The sequence below is a fragment of the Orcinus orca genome, chromosome 16, assembly GCF_937001465.1.
Source record: "Orcinus orca chromosome 16, mOrcOrc1.1, whole genome shotgun sequence".
Classification (NCBI taxonomy): domain Eukaryota; kingdom Metazoa; phylum Chordata; class Mammalia; order Artiodactyla; family Delphinidae; genus Orcinus; species Orcinus orca.
The window spans coordinates 8,466,899-8,480,106 of record NC_064574.1 but is presented as its reverse complement, the minus strand read 5'-3'; the positions used below and the strand labels follow the sequence as shown (position 1 = coordinate 8,480,106).

General features: G+C 45.5%; 1 long non-coding RNA gene across 1 annotated transcript in view; it reads left to right on the top strand.

The window, feature by feature from the left end:
• LOC125961540 (uncharacterized) overlaps positions 1-13,208 on the top strand; it is a 127,851-nt gene that overhangs the window by 6,046 nt on the left and 108,597 nt on the right. Inside the window, exon 2 of the long non-coding RNA XR_007472414.1 lies at positions 10,488-10,703. This is a non-coding gene — a long non-coding RNA (uncharacterized LOC125961540). The remainder of the gene's footprint in view (positions 1-10,487; positions 10,704-13,208) is intronic.

Here is a 13,208-nt window from a genome sequence, read left to right as displayed (position 1 = left end):
TGGGCCTCAGCTCATAGGGCCCGACGTCTTCAGAAGGATCCGGGTGAGGCAGGAGCTTGGGTTTTAGAGCCAGGCTGCCTGGGCTCGAGTCCACCTCTGCTGCTTCTAACTATATCCTTGGCTCAGCGATTTAAAGTTTGCACCTCTCCTTCCTTACCTGTAAAATGGGAATAACATTAGTCCCTTCCTCTTAGAGTTCTTGTGAGGACAAAATAATACAGGTAAACTGTTAAGAGAGGGCCTGGTACAGTGTTATCACTCAATAAATGTTTTTGTTAATAATGATGATATTATTTCCAATCGGCTCTAAGCCAGTGCTGCATGGGTACCGTACTCACCATGGCCAGCTCCTCTGGCTGGCCTGGACTTTCCTGGTGTTAGCACAGAAAGTCCAATGTCCAGGGAAGCCCCGAGTCCCAGGCCAACCTGGGCAGTTGGTCACCCTAATCCTACCCCAGCAGAACAGCTGAATATTTTGTTGAGTCATGTTCACGTTTTGTTCACAAACACTGACTGTGTACCTTAATGACCAAGAACTGTGCTCAGTAGCGAGGGTTCAATGTATCTCACTGTCCGGTAGGAGGGGAGCCGATAAGGTGAATTTTGGATCCCTGGGCCCGGAGAGCACCAAGAGGCATTTGCAGCCACCTGTGCTGCAAACAGCAAGTTTTTATTGAGAGAATAGCACTCGAGCTAAAACTTAGCAAGCAGGTAAGATCCAGCCAGGAAGAAGTAGATGCGAGTGACACACCTATTTTTATTGGCCCAGAAAGACAACTCCAGTGTCTTGTACTGGGAAATAAGACATTTATTAAAAATAAATACAGCCTGGGGAGGTGGTTACTGTCGACATGTTAGCTAATCGACAGTATGCTATTATGTCTCTTTTGCTCGAGTGTTAACAGAGGGCAGAGTGGCCTGGATTATCGAATTCTGGTGAAAACCAAAGAACTCGCCCGGTTTTCTGCTGAGCTGAAACTTTCCTGAACTGGGTAGTATTTTCAAAGATTTGGTCACACACTGGGACCAGGGAGTCATTTTGTTTTATAGGAATTAGGGCTGTTGAAGCAGACACTGCTGATTGCCCACTCAATCTCCATTTTTTTCTATACTAAACCTTTTTCCTTCCTGACAACCCTTTGGGGGAGGCAGTGATTCTACTTGAAAATACTTTTCCAGATTCTCTGGAATGTCATGGGACCCAAACCCAGCTCGCAGAAGGCTTCCTTTCCCCATAAAACAATGCTTCTAAGGCAAAGGCTTTTATCCCTCATCCTTGGCACTTTCTTCTTCATCTTGCCTGGAATGTAGATGGGATGGCTGGAGGTGGAGAAGTCATCTTGCTTCCACGAGGAGCAAAGACACTTGGTAAGGATGTCAGAGTGGAAACGAGAAGGAGTAGGGTCCTTTATGACCCCCCGTGAGTAGCTGGACCAGCCCTTGTATAAGGACTGCCCTTGTCTGGACTTATTTCATGTGAAAAATTCCTACCTGAGGGTCTCTAGCATGTGTAGTGAACCATGATCCTAACTGACCTGTTAGGTACTGATTTCAATAGTGTTTGGTAAATGTTGCGAGCATCAAAACCTTGCAGGGATGTGGACTCACTATAAAATTTTTGTGTGTGCAATGTTTCTAGTTGATGGAGTTTTTACGTGATGCTGTCAGGGCTGCGGTCTCCGTAAGACAACAGTAGGTGCAGTGCCTGGGACCCATGATTCTCTTAGAGGCCCATAAAAATCTTTTACTTTCTTTTAAAATCAGAAGAAAATATCCAATTTGGATTATATTGGTCTTCATACAAACCCAGTCGTATAATGTAGTTTTTAATACCATTTTATGGAGGAAGGGGCCCAGGAAGGCAAAAGTATTTATTGGCCCATGAAAGTCATTGTGTGGCCTGGGATACCTCCTCATCTCAAAAAGGAACTGGTCTCATTGCTTCCTGCTCATTTTCCATTCCAGAATCTTCCTTCTCTGGATACAGAAACATGCCCCCATTCAACAGAGGAAACAAGGGGCACTGGAAAGGCTTCTGGGTCCAACAGAACTGGGTTTGAACCCCAGTGTGATTTTAGGCAAATTTCTTAATTTCTCCCAGTATCAGTTTTATAAAATTGATTGATTCATACATTTATTCAGCAGTGATTTGAAGGCCTACAATGTAGCAGGCACTGTCTGTAGGGTAGTTATCTTTAGAGGATTATAGGAATTGATGCATAGGAAACCCAATAGCTGGAACTCAATTCTGTTTTTAATTCCCTTGCCCTTGGCTGTGAGCTCCAAGCCTAGGACACGGTCCACTGTTATCTTCTTTCTTGCTGTGCGGAACGTTGGGATTATGAAAGAGGCTTCTTCTCAAGATGGGATCCATCTACCTTTTGCAAAAGAACAGTGCTTTTCACTTGAATTTAATTAAGGCCCAGTGCAGCTTCCCACAATCATTACTGTGGTGTCCCATTATCTCTTCTCTAATGATTTTGTTCTGTATAAGTGTCTGTAAAACTCATTCTCTAAGCACAACAATCAGACAGCAGTGTAGGGTAGGATAATTCAAAGACCCGTTTAACCACTTTTCACTGGACGAATCTGTCAGAATTTCAGACCTGGTTTATTTTTTTGTTGCAGGGATTTTTATCTTTTTCTTTTTTTTTCCTTTTGCCTTCTTGTAACTCCCTTACAGATCCATCTGTGAAAAAAGCAATCGGTTAATGGAAAAATGTGTATTTCCCCATTATAATATACTGTGCCCCATATACTGTGCACACTGAAGGTTCTGTAGTACGTTATAAAAGTGCCAGATATAATTTGTATGCAAATATCTGATGCAAAGGAGTGCTTTTATTGTTTTCAACTGCAGGCAGAAAAACATACCAAGTGAATTTTTGACAAACATAGGATAGATCCTCCTGTGATAAGAAAATATCCTAATGCAAAGTTGCCTGCAGAGAAGAGGAGATTTCCCTTGTATTAACTTATTCAGATTCTATGTAAGAAATAGCGGCGCTTCTCTTCTCCAGAAGTCAAGAGACTCAAGATTTCATTCCGTCTTCTATCAAATGTGCCCATTCTCAACCTCTTTGCTCCCTGCCTGGTTCAGGAGTCCCAGAGAGGCATTCCACCCAGAGCAGGAACAATTCCACTGAAGCCTTGTTGGTGTGTAGCATATTAACCCAACAATTGCCAAGTCTCCACTCTCCCGTGTCACAGCAGCCTGGTTTAGATCTTCTTGGGGCCGTCCTGGTGACTGCATATTCCTTTTCTTATTTGGCCTGTGATCAGATGATGTCTAGGATGTGGCCAGCAGTGCACAGGGCACTTACTTTAAGAGATCTGATAGCTGGAAGTTTCACACATAACCAACACATTATTTAACTATGTATACAAATAATTCAGGGACGCTAAGAATGCCCAAATCCCCCAAATAAGCTCCCTGTCGTGTCTTCCATTTCACCTCTTCTCAGCGTACTCTTCTGCTTCAAGCTGAACTTCTCCAGGGGAGCAGGGAATAATAATTGATTGAATGATTGTATTCTCTCGGTCAAAAACAGCCCAGAGTAACACGTATACATACATTCTTTCATGCATTTACTTTTCATTCCTCAAATGTGACTAACGACCTTGGTACGTGTCCAGCTTCATGTTAGATGCTAGGAAATATGAAGAACTAATACACTGAAGTGATTTTTCCCCAGCTGCTTAACCCCGTGTGGGAGAGGCTGAGAGGCCAGAGGTGCAAGGTCAATGTTCCCGATCATCCTGGCGTACCGGAAGCCTGCCTGTCCCACCTCGTTGTGTAGAAGCCCCTGGTGCCCCCATTTCAAGGAACTATTGAACAGGCCTCTCGCTATATTTTCCTGCCGGAGAGTGGATGCTGTGATGCGGCGCAGAAGAGGCAAAGCTGTATGAGCAGGGCTCCCGACAGCTGCTCACTGGTTCACTGACTCGGCCATTCAGCACATGCTAATAATAAGTGTTATTATGTGCTTGAGACGTCGGAGGTGGTGGTGAATAAAACAGACGAGATTCTCTGCCCTCACGGGGCTCACAGTCTAGTTGAGGGAAGTAAAGAATACGTAATATTTGGTGATATTTATATTTTGCCAGCTGTTGATAGTTGCTGCTGAGAAAGCCAAGCAGGGAGGGGTACAGGGAGTTCTGGGTGGGGCCTTGTCATTATAAGTGGGGTGGTCAAGGAAGGTCACAAAAGAAGGTGATCTTGAGAAGCACCGAGTGGCTCAGCCTTCTAGCATCTGGGAACATGCTAAGAAGGGAAGGAGCGAGAGTGAAAGCCATGAGGCGGGGATGTCTGAGGACCAAGAAGTGGGGGCCACAGTCTTGCTGGAGAGGAGTGAGTCTGTTGGGGGAGCCATGCAATGGCAGGTCAGGGTGCCATGGACCATCCAGGTTTGGGGAACGGCACGGAAAAGACTTAGGGGAGGAAAGTACAGATGGCATCTCTTTTGTCCAGAATCGCGGAGCAGGTGGCATCTGTGGAAGGTGTCGATTTCCAGCCCCTGAAAGCTGAAGGGTTTATACTTGGTAGTAAAAACCTGTGTGTCAATCAGGTCATCTCCAACGCTCATCTTGTATCCAGAGGAACGTTCTCGCCCTTGTCCCTGTGCGCGTGCGTGTGTGCACCTTTCTGTCACTGCATGAAAACGGCCAAATCAATTTTTTACGGGTAGGTTTGAATCAAGTGCTGGAATACCCACTGTTCCCAGCACAGATCTGAAATATAAAGGTCATATTGCATCACCCACCCACCATACTCCTCCTTCTATAAATTAGTGGGCCGGCAGGGATCGTCTGAAGATGTACCCAAGGATGCGCCGTCATTACATCGATACGCAGAGGTTGCCTTCACTTCCGTATTCATGGCGGCTATTGCCCATCAATCACATATCCTTTCCTGCCAAGCTTGAAGGAAAGGCCGAAGTCCTCAGAGTGGCCTTCAAAAAGTCCTACGCGGTCTGCCACCGACACCCCCTGCCGCCAGCTTCTGTTTCCTCACGTCCTCTCTCCCTTGGTCACTCTGCTCCTCGCTGGGTGCTGGCAGGGGCCTCTGCACTGGCCCCTCTGCTTCACTGCTCTTCCACCAGCAATTTCCATCCGTGATTTTCCTCACTTTGGTCAAGATCTCGGCTCAGAAGAACACTTCTCAGTGTCCTAACCTGACCATTCGAATTAAAAGTGACTGCCTCCCATCCCCTGGCCATTCTTCTGGTCCCCAGCACCAGAAGATGGAAAGCCCCAACTTTGGGTTCCCCTGTGAGTGAAGACTTGTCACTGGGCGTGTCCCTTGCATGGAATGTCTGCTCCACCTGAAGAGGAATGACTTATGCTGTCCTCCTGTCTTGCTGTCTTTCCTGGCCTGCATCCCCGAGGGGCTAAGTGTGATCAATGGTTATCTTATGCATCTGAATATTTAGTTAAGCCAAGAATGACCCCTGCTGGTGTTGTAGCCTCAGAGTCATAAAGACCTAGATTCCCAAATCTGTGTTCCCTCCATCAACTCACTCAACCGGACTCCATCCCTTGAAACCTGGTTTCCTTATTTGTAAAACAGGGAGGTTAACAGTGCACATCCCCTAGGTATTGTGAGTGGAATAAAATAATCGACAAAAAAGAATCTGACCCCAAATCAAGATGTTTATAAACAGGAGTGGTGGGAATTGTGGCCATTTTATAAAAATGAACGTTGATATAACTGACCTGCTGGCTCCATGGATATGTGACCTGTGCAGCCACTGGGACCGCACACTCATAAGGGCTCCATGCTTGGCTGGATGCTCTGCTGTGGCCATCCTGAAATTCTCAGTAATTCTTGAACAAGGGGCCTGCAGCTTGACTTTGCAGTGGGTGCCACCAGCTATGTAGCTGGTTCTGATTACAGGATAAGATGTGCCTAGTACATTAAACATATTTTATAGAGAGTCCAGAGAGTCAGTGCTTTCGGAGCTCACTCAGAAGCTGAGGATGGGGGGGAAGGATTGGCAATAGTTCACATGATGCATTCAAAACATCTGACTTATTTGTCACCACAACTCCGTGGGGGGAGGTAACGTTCTTATATCCATTTCATCGATTAGAGACTTGAGGGATGCAGAATTTAAATTGTCCACAGTCACTGGGCTGGTCGGCACTACCTTCGTCGGCTCTGCAGCGTGGACAGTTCACAGGAGACTCCGAGTGTCCACGGGCCCTTGCAGGTCCACACGTAGCTACCCTTCTCAATGGGGTCCTACCTAGTGGAAGAGGTGGGTCCTCTCCTGCAGGGCCTTTCCTGTGGGCTGGAGAGTTTGTTCAGCAAGTGGTAAGCTCTCCAGGTCTGGGGCTCTGGAGACACTATACAAATGAAACTCCTGCACTCGCATGGAACAGCAAAGAATGGTCTCAGCTTTGTTTCTGTCAAGCTCTGAACAGTGCATAATAACGTGACTGCTCTAGCCGCTCAGCGCTCAGGTCTCCTTGTGATATTTTCATGTCCTCATTAACTTTCACAAGGACAGACTGATGTGGCACTGAGCACTAATGATGCATTTCCACGGGCACTGCTGTCTCGTAGCCCTGTTTGGTGTCTTGATCGTTGTCAAGCTTTGGCTTTTCGGGTAATGATTATTCCTGTCTCTCAGAGCAAGGAGAGTTTGCTCTGAAGAGTGTGGGTATCATCTGCCGAACTGGGCAGTTCTGGGTCTTCCCTACTCCTTGCGTGCTCTTCTGCCTTTCTTCGAAGGAATCTTCTAGAACACTGTTTCTTAACCTTTTTGATCTCCAACTTCACCTGAGCTAGTCTAAATCATTCTTTGTTACTTCCTTGACTCAAGTCACGTCCTTGACCCCGACCACTGGTTGCAGGGCCCTTGCTGCGACCCCTGTGCTCCTCTTAGGGACCTCATTCACCTTTTTGGACTCTTTACTACCTGTTTTTCCTATTAGACTTGAACCTTCATAAGGGCAGGGACTTGTTCATCTCTGAGTGCTCTGCATTTCCAACAATATCTGAGGAATAGTCAGCAAACATTGCTAGAATTATCTCTTTGGAACAATCCAGCCAGGTACATGAAAGTCTGAGATAATCTACAAGATCTCAGACCCCCTGAGGTTATTCATGCAGATGTCCATGGACCTCAGGACAGAAAACCTCCTCTCAGTGCTCTCATACATCAAATACCTTAATCTCTACTACACCTCTGTCAGTGTAGTTCAGGCACCATTTGAATGTCTCCAGTGATGGTGAGCTCACTACCTCCTTGAATGTCCCATTGTGGGAACTTTAAGTGTTGGAAGTTGGATGGGTGGGTGGATGGTTTCACTCATTGAATAGTTTTTATTGGGAGCTGTCACTGTGACAGGCTATTTTCTAGGGTAACAAGGGTAGACAAAACCAAGCCACTGTTCTCTCAGAGTTATATTCTAAGGGAGAAGGCAGAAAATATTCAAATAAACAAACAATTAATATGTCAGGTATGATTATTGCTATGGAAGAAGTAAAGCCGGGTAAACAGAGTGTGGCAGGGATGGGAAGGAAAGGCTACTCTAAACAGAATAGCCTTTGTTGGGCAAGAAAGACCTTCCTGAGATGTGATCTGGGATGTTAAATTCTCTACGTAAATTCTACAGAAATGAGAATCCTCTCTTAACTTCCTCATTGTGAAATAATGACAAAAGTCATTCATTTATTGACCAATATTTACTGAAGGCCTACTAAGTACCAGACCTTTCCTGTTCACACGGAGCTTATATTCTAGTGAGATAGATGTGAGGCAAACAAACAGAAATATCAGATGGTAATAATTTCTATGGAAAAAATCACAGGATGGAGGAGGGGTGTTCTGCTTGTGTGTTTCTGGGAGGGGCGTCATATGAAATCTTGAACCTTCCAGGCAGCAACAATGCAGAAGTGTGGGGTAGCGGCATGCTTGGGATTTTAACAGTAACTAATCCTTACGGAGAACTAATTTACTTACGTACAAATGAGTAAATGAAGTAAAAATGGTTGTAGCAGAGTCTCTAATGACTTCTTCTAGTTACTTCGACTGATATTCACCTATGTTTTGAGAAACGTGCTCTAGAATTTAAGCTCTTTTGTGCAAACGCAGTGGTGGGAGTTGGTACAGCCACCTGGATGCTGGGCTTGGGAGCTGTTTCTTAAGGGACAGAACAAGTTAGAAGGAGCCTGGGTCCCTGATGCAGTGGAAGTCCCATGTCGGCCGTGGAGTGCTTCTGTCAGATCTGCTGCTGGAGAGAGAAGCAGCCAACTTCAATCTCAGTGCAGCCAGAGCACTCTGGACTTGGTTATGGCATGCACCTGCTGTCCTTCACAGTCATTCTTTAGCTACGCTTATGTGTATCATAGGACTCCGCTGATAGCGCAGGAGATACAGGAGTATCTTGGAGTTTGGTGCTTTCAGCCTAGTGGGGAAGGAAAGATTTGAAGTAAAGTGTTATTTCACTGAGAACGTATCACAGATGAGCCTGACCAAGGCTGGAGGAAGTGATGCCAAAAGGAGGATGGCACGATGGTTAGATATCCTGTTGCAGGGATTGGTAGCCTGCTGTCTGCTTATATGGATAAAGTTTTATTGGCACACAGCTATGCCTCTTTGTTTCCATGTTATCTGTAGATGCTTTTGTGCTATAACAGTAGAGTAGTTGTGACAGAGACCATATGGACCTCAAGCAAAACCATATCTGGTTTTCTTATCCTTTAAAGAAGAAGATCTACCAGTCTCTGATCTATAGGCAATGGGAGAGAAGAGCATGGGGCAGGGCTTGTTAGGGAGAGTGTCTGGATTGAGCAAAACCCTGGTGGGAGGTCTAAAGCTTCTTATAGCAAACCGAGGATTAAGAAATTCAAATCTCACAAAGGGTCAGACAAATACCAGAAATAAATAAAGTGGATTGTATGTTTGCGTGTTACATAGATAAGATCCCAAAGAAATATGCCCTCTGCCTTTGTCTTTTGCATATTGGGCTACTACTTACTTCCCCACATTTAACAGAGACATGGATATAAAAATATTTCTCAGATATAAGAAAAACTCAGAGCGAGCATAATGATAAATGGCAACTGAAATTCAGACCTGGTATTAATGGTACAACAAAGTACGGTGGGGACTGTGGAAAAAAAACAGAAACATGCCTCTTTCATGTGGGCCCAGCTCTAGCAGAAATTAAGCTTTTTTAACAGAAATTCTAGAAATTCAAATTTTTATGTGAAATCTCCCAATGTTGAAACAACAGCTTTTGTTTTCATTGTGTGAATGTCAAACCCCAACCTATCTCCAGGCTGGGTTGTCTCTGTGGCCTCCAGTTGGAGACCATGGCATAAATGTTTAAGAGATCCAGGGACTCAGACCTTGGTTGAGGAGAAAGTTCAAACAGCCCAGGAGCAATGAGCAGATTATTTTATCAAGTTGTGTATTTTGTGGCACAAAGGTGCATTGGGAGGTTGGAAGAGGGAGAAATCCAAGGTGGTTGGAGTGGTCTCAGTGGACTCTTGGAGAAGGTGGGTAGTGTACTAGGCATTAAATAATGGATTCAATCTGAGTACCTAGTAGCAAGGAGAGCCGGAAGGCCCGGAAAACCACAATCAGGGAAGACGAGAGCTGCAGAAGAGAAAGAAAGATTTGTAAGAGATTTGATCTCCTGGGAACAAGTTGTATATGAGAGACTCTACAAGGCCAGCAAGTAATTTGAAACCTGTGCTCTTCTAATATCCAGTTCCTCCTTTCTGCCAGCCCCTGACCTCTGTGCTCAGGTTTTGGGTTTCTGTCTCTGAGTTGTTTCGGAAACTGCCGGTGGTGATTTGGAGATTCCCACCAGGTGGCGATGTTCTCATTTGGGAAAAAAAGGAAAGCAGAGCAAAAGAATGCGCCACTTTTTGTTGAATGATGTCCGCTGGGTTCTCTGATCCCTGCCTAAGCCTGGGTTTTATAGCTAATAAAGTAAAAACAGCTTACACAGTTTCCCTTTTTTATTTATCTTATGGCACTGTCCATAGATCCTGCCATGCCAAGCCCGTAATATTTATTTCTGCAGCAATTGCTATGCAAACTATATACAAGGGGAACATCTGTATTATTCCCAGCATCCTCTCTGGAAGCAGAGCCACAAAAGAGAGAGCAGAACAGAAGCACATGTGCATAGGTGGTTGGAGGACTTTCTTGAGGGTGAGGGGAGAGAAAAAATAAGCTGTGTCTTCCACTCCAGCTTTCCAAGATAAGTGGATTTAGATAGAAGATCTGCTGCTGAAAGACCTGTTTTAAGACATAGAATATGCAACAGTTTCTAAAAGGCCTTTTTTTTCAGCCTGTCTGGAGAAGCTCAGTGCCAGAGCACCCACCCAGAGGTGAATGGCCCGTTTCTGAATAACAGCGAGGGGCAAAGAGCAGAGCTGTGAGGGCTTGGGGGAGGTGGGAGGTGACGGAGGGGCAACCACTAGGCAGGGTATAATTTGTTCATTTATTTCTTTGACCCCATAGATGGTGACCCATGTAGATTTCCTCCACCCCATATGACAGTGTTGAATCAGGACAGTTCATTGAGGAGTTCATTGTCAGCCTTCACTGCAAGAAAAGAGTTTGATTCGTAGGAGCCGGTTCACGACCCAGTGAAACAGGAAATGCCTGGAAGTGCTTGTCTGCGGCCAGAACCTACAAAGTGCTGGGCGAGTGCTATCATTTCTCCTTTGAGGTCAGGTCAGTGTGTTAATACGATTAATCTATTCATTCTACTCAGACTCACTTCATTCTTCTGCACCAGGCTCTGGGGTTACTGAGATCTTCCACTTCCCCCAATTCTGTCTCTTTTGTCCCCTTTTTTCAATTCTGCTTCTCATACTTGTACATTCAGAATCTGCCTCTGTCCCTCTGATGGGAATAAAACCCTTCCTTCCTCTTTCCTGGTGCTTTTCTTTCCCTTCCCATTGGCCCTTCCTGGTTTCCATCTCTCCATCCCTCTTCTTCTCCTCTCATTTGTGGAAAGGTGATGCTGTGCATTTGTTGTCTGCAAATCTGCTGGATCTCTCACTATGAAGGGTGGGGTAAAGCCTGTTCCTTGGCTACATAAAAATCACATCCCTTTGAGGTGGGCTGGGGTGGGGTGGGGTAGAAAACTGGGGGAAGAGATACAGACTAGGAGACCTGCTTTTAGCGTCAGGCTCAACTGAAGCAGTGCATGTGGCCTGCCTGCTGTTCCTCTTGCCACGAGGTCCCGGTGGGCAGTCACAGTTAGGGCCCAGGCGGCTGAGCCATCCTCCTCTCGGCCATATTCTGCCCTATGAGCTTCAACTGTGGCCACTGGACTGTAGCACTTCGCAATGGACTTTGTCTGGAAGGCTTCATCTGGTCTGCAGGTAGTTGGCTGAAGTTGATTTCTAGGCTCTAGGTTTTCTACTAGGGGTTTTTAACTGGCCTGCCCACAGAGATCCCAAATGCAAAAACCCCACTACAGAGGAGCATGCAGTCCCCTAGTCCCACTTGCTTCTCCTCACTGGGCCCTGCAGCCTCATCTGCAGCTCTGAGAACCTCACAGCCCAGCTTGGTAAGGGTCTGGCATCTAGAACCTCCCTGACAGCCTGTGCTGAAAGGGCCCTTTGCCAGTGGCTGGCTCTCGTCTGAGCTGCCTGTTCCTAGCTGTGATGTTTCTCAGGATGTTGATTTCAGAGCACGACTTCACTTGTATGTGGTGTGTCGGGCATGGTCTTGCCCTCCTGGCAGGGGTGATGGATGAGTTGCCATCTCCATACCCCTCCCAGCTCAAAGTTTTGTGACTGGCAGCAGTCTGGTCCAATGGGATCAGTCCAGCATCATTCATGCAACAAACATTTGAGAGTCTCTCAACACTGTTCTGGGCACAGGAGCTCTAAGGTGAATAAGAAAAGGTTCCTGCTGTCACAGCGAATTCATTAGAATGGAGTAGATACAGGCAATAAATGCTATGTAAACAATGTGTTAGGTGACAAAAAGGTTGGGAGGGAAAACTAAGGGAGTGAGAGGGGTGGTCAGGGAAACCTGTGTGTTAGAAATGATATTTGGCAGGGAGCTGAGGGAGTGAGCCGAGCAGCTATCTGGGGAAAGAACATGCCAGGCAGAGGGAACAGCATGTGCAAAGGCCCTGAGGCAGGAGTGGGAGGAATGTGTTAGAGGAACAGCAAAGAATCCAGGGTGGCTCTGATGAAGTAAGAAGAAAATGGTATAAAAAGAGGTTGGAAAGACTGGGGGTGGGGGTGGAATTATAAAGATTATACGGAGCTTTGCAGGTCCCGGCTTTTGAACGTCATTTTGAGTGAAATGTGAGGTTTCAGAGGGTTTTGAGCAGAGGGTTTTCATCTACTATGACTTCTACATTTTAAAAGGCTGGTTCATTTTCCTGAAGGGGAACATGGTATATGTGCGCGTGTGTAAAGTTGTGTGTAAATATATGTGTGTGTATAGCCACAGGTATATACATATATGCGTGCATAAAGTTATGTATGTTATACGTATAATTTGAAAATAATTGGAGTCTATGTCTATGAACCCCTTTTCCACTAAATCTCTGCTGCACACAGGTCCCTGTTCCTCAATTCACTTATCCCTAAATTTAAGCAGGAAACTCATTGTGGAAAAGAAAATAGAAGCCCAGAAGCCCCTTTCGGGTTGTGACACAGTCCATCCATGTGCTCCCTGGGGACATCTCAGCAGAGAGTGGTGACATGAGCCATTCCCTTTCTTAAGTAGAAGCTAGAAGCTGAGATGTTTGAGATGGTGGGGAAAGGATGAGGAACATAGAACACAAGCAAGGGAAATGATTTCTAAGATGCCCTTGATAACTGCATGGCTCTGTAGGAATGCACTGGAAAAGCTGGTGTTCATCATTACACAGAATGCCCGCTTCTCCAAAAATGTAAAATGACTCAAGAGAACCTTCTGGTGATAATGAAGTACTGTGTGTATTTTTAGAAGAATTCAGGAGAAGAAAAGAAGTGATTTCCAATGAGAATGCAGGATGTTTCAGGTAGAACGTGTGTGTGCATGTGTGTATAATGTTTTTAAAATGGAGATTTCTTAAAAAATAGCTCTTATTGAAAATAGATGCTCAGATTCTCCCCAAACTAAGATAATCTGGTTTTGTGTCTGAGTTAAGAGTCTGTGGAGCATATTTTGTCTAAATCAAGGATCTGCTTGGGCATCTTTGGCCAAAAGTTCTAAGGCCTGACTGCA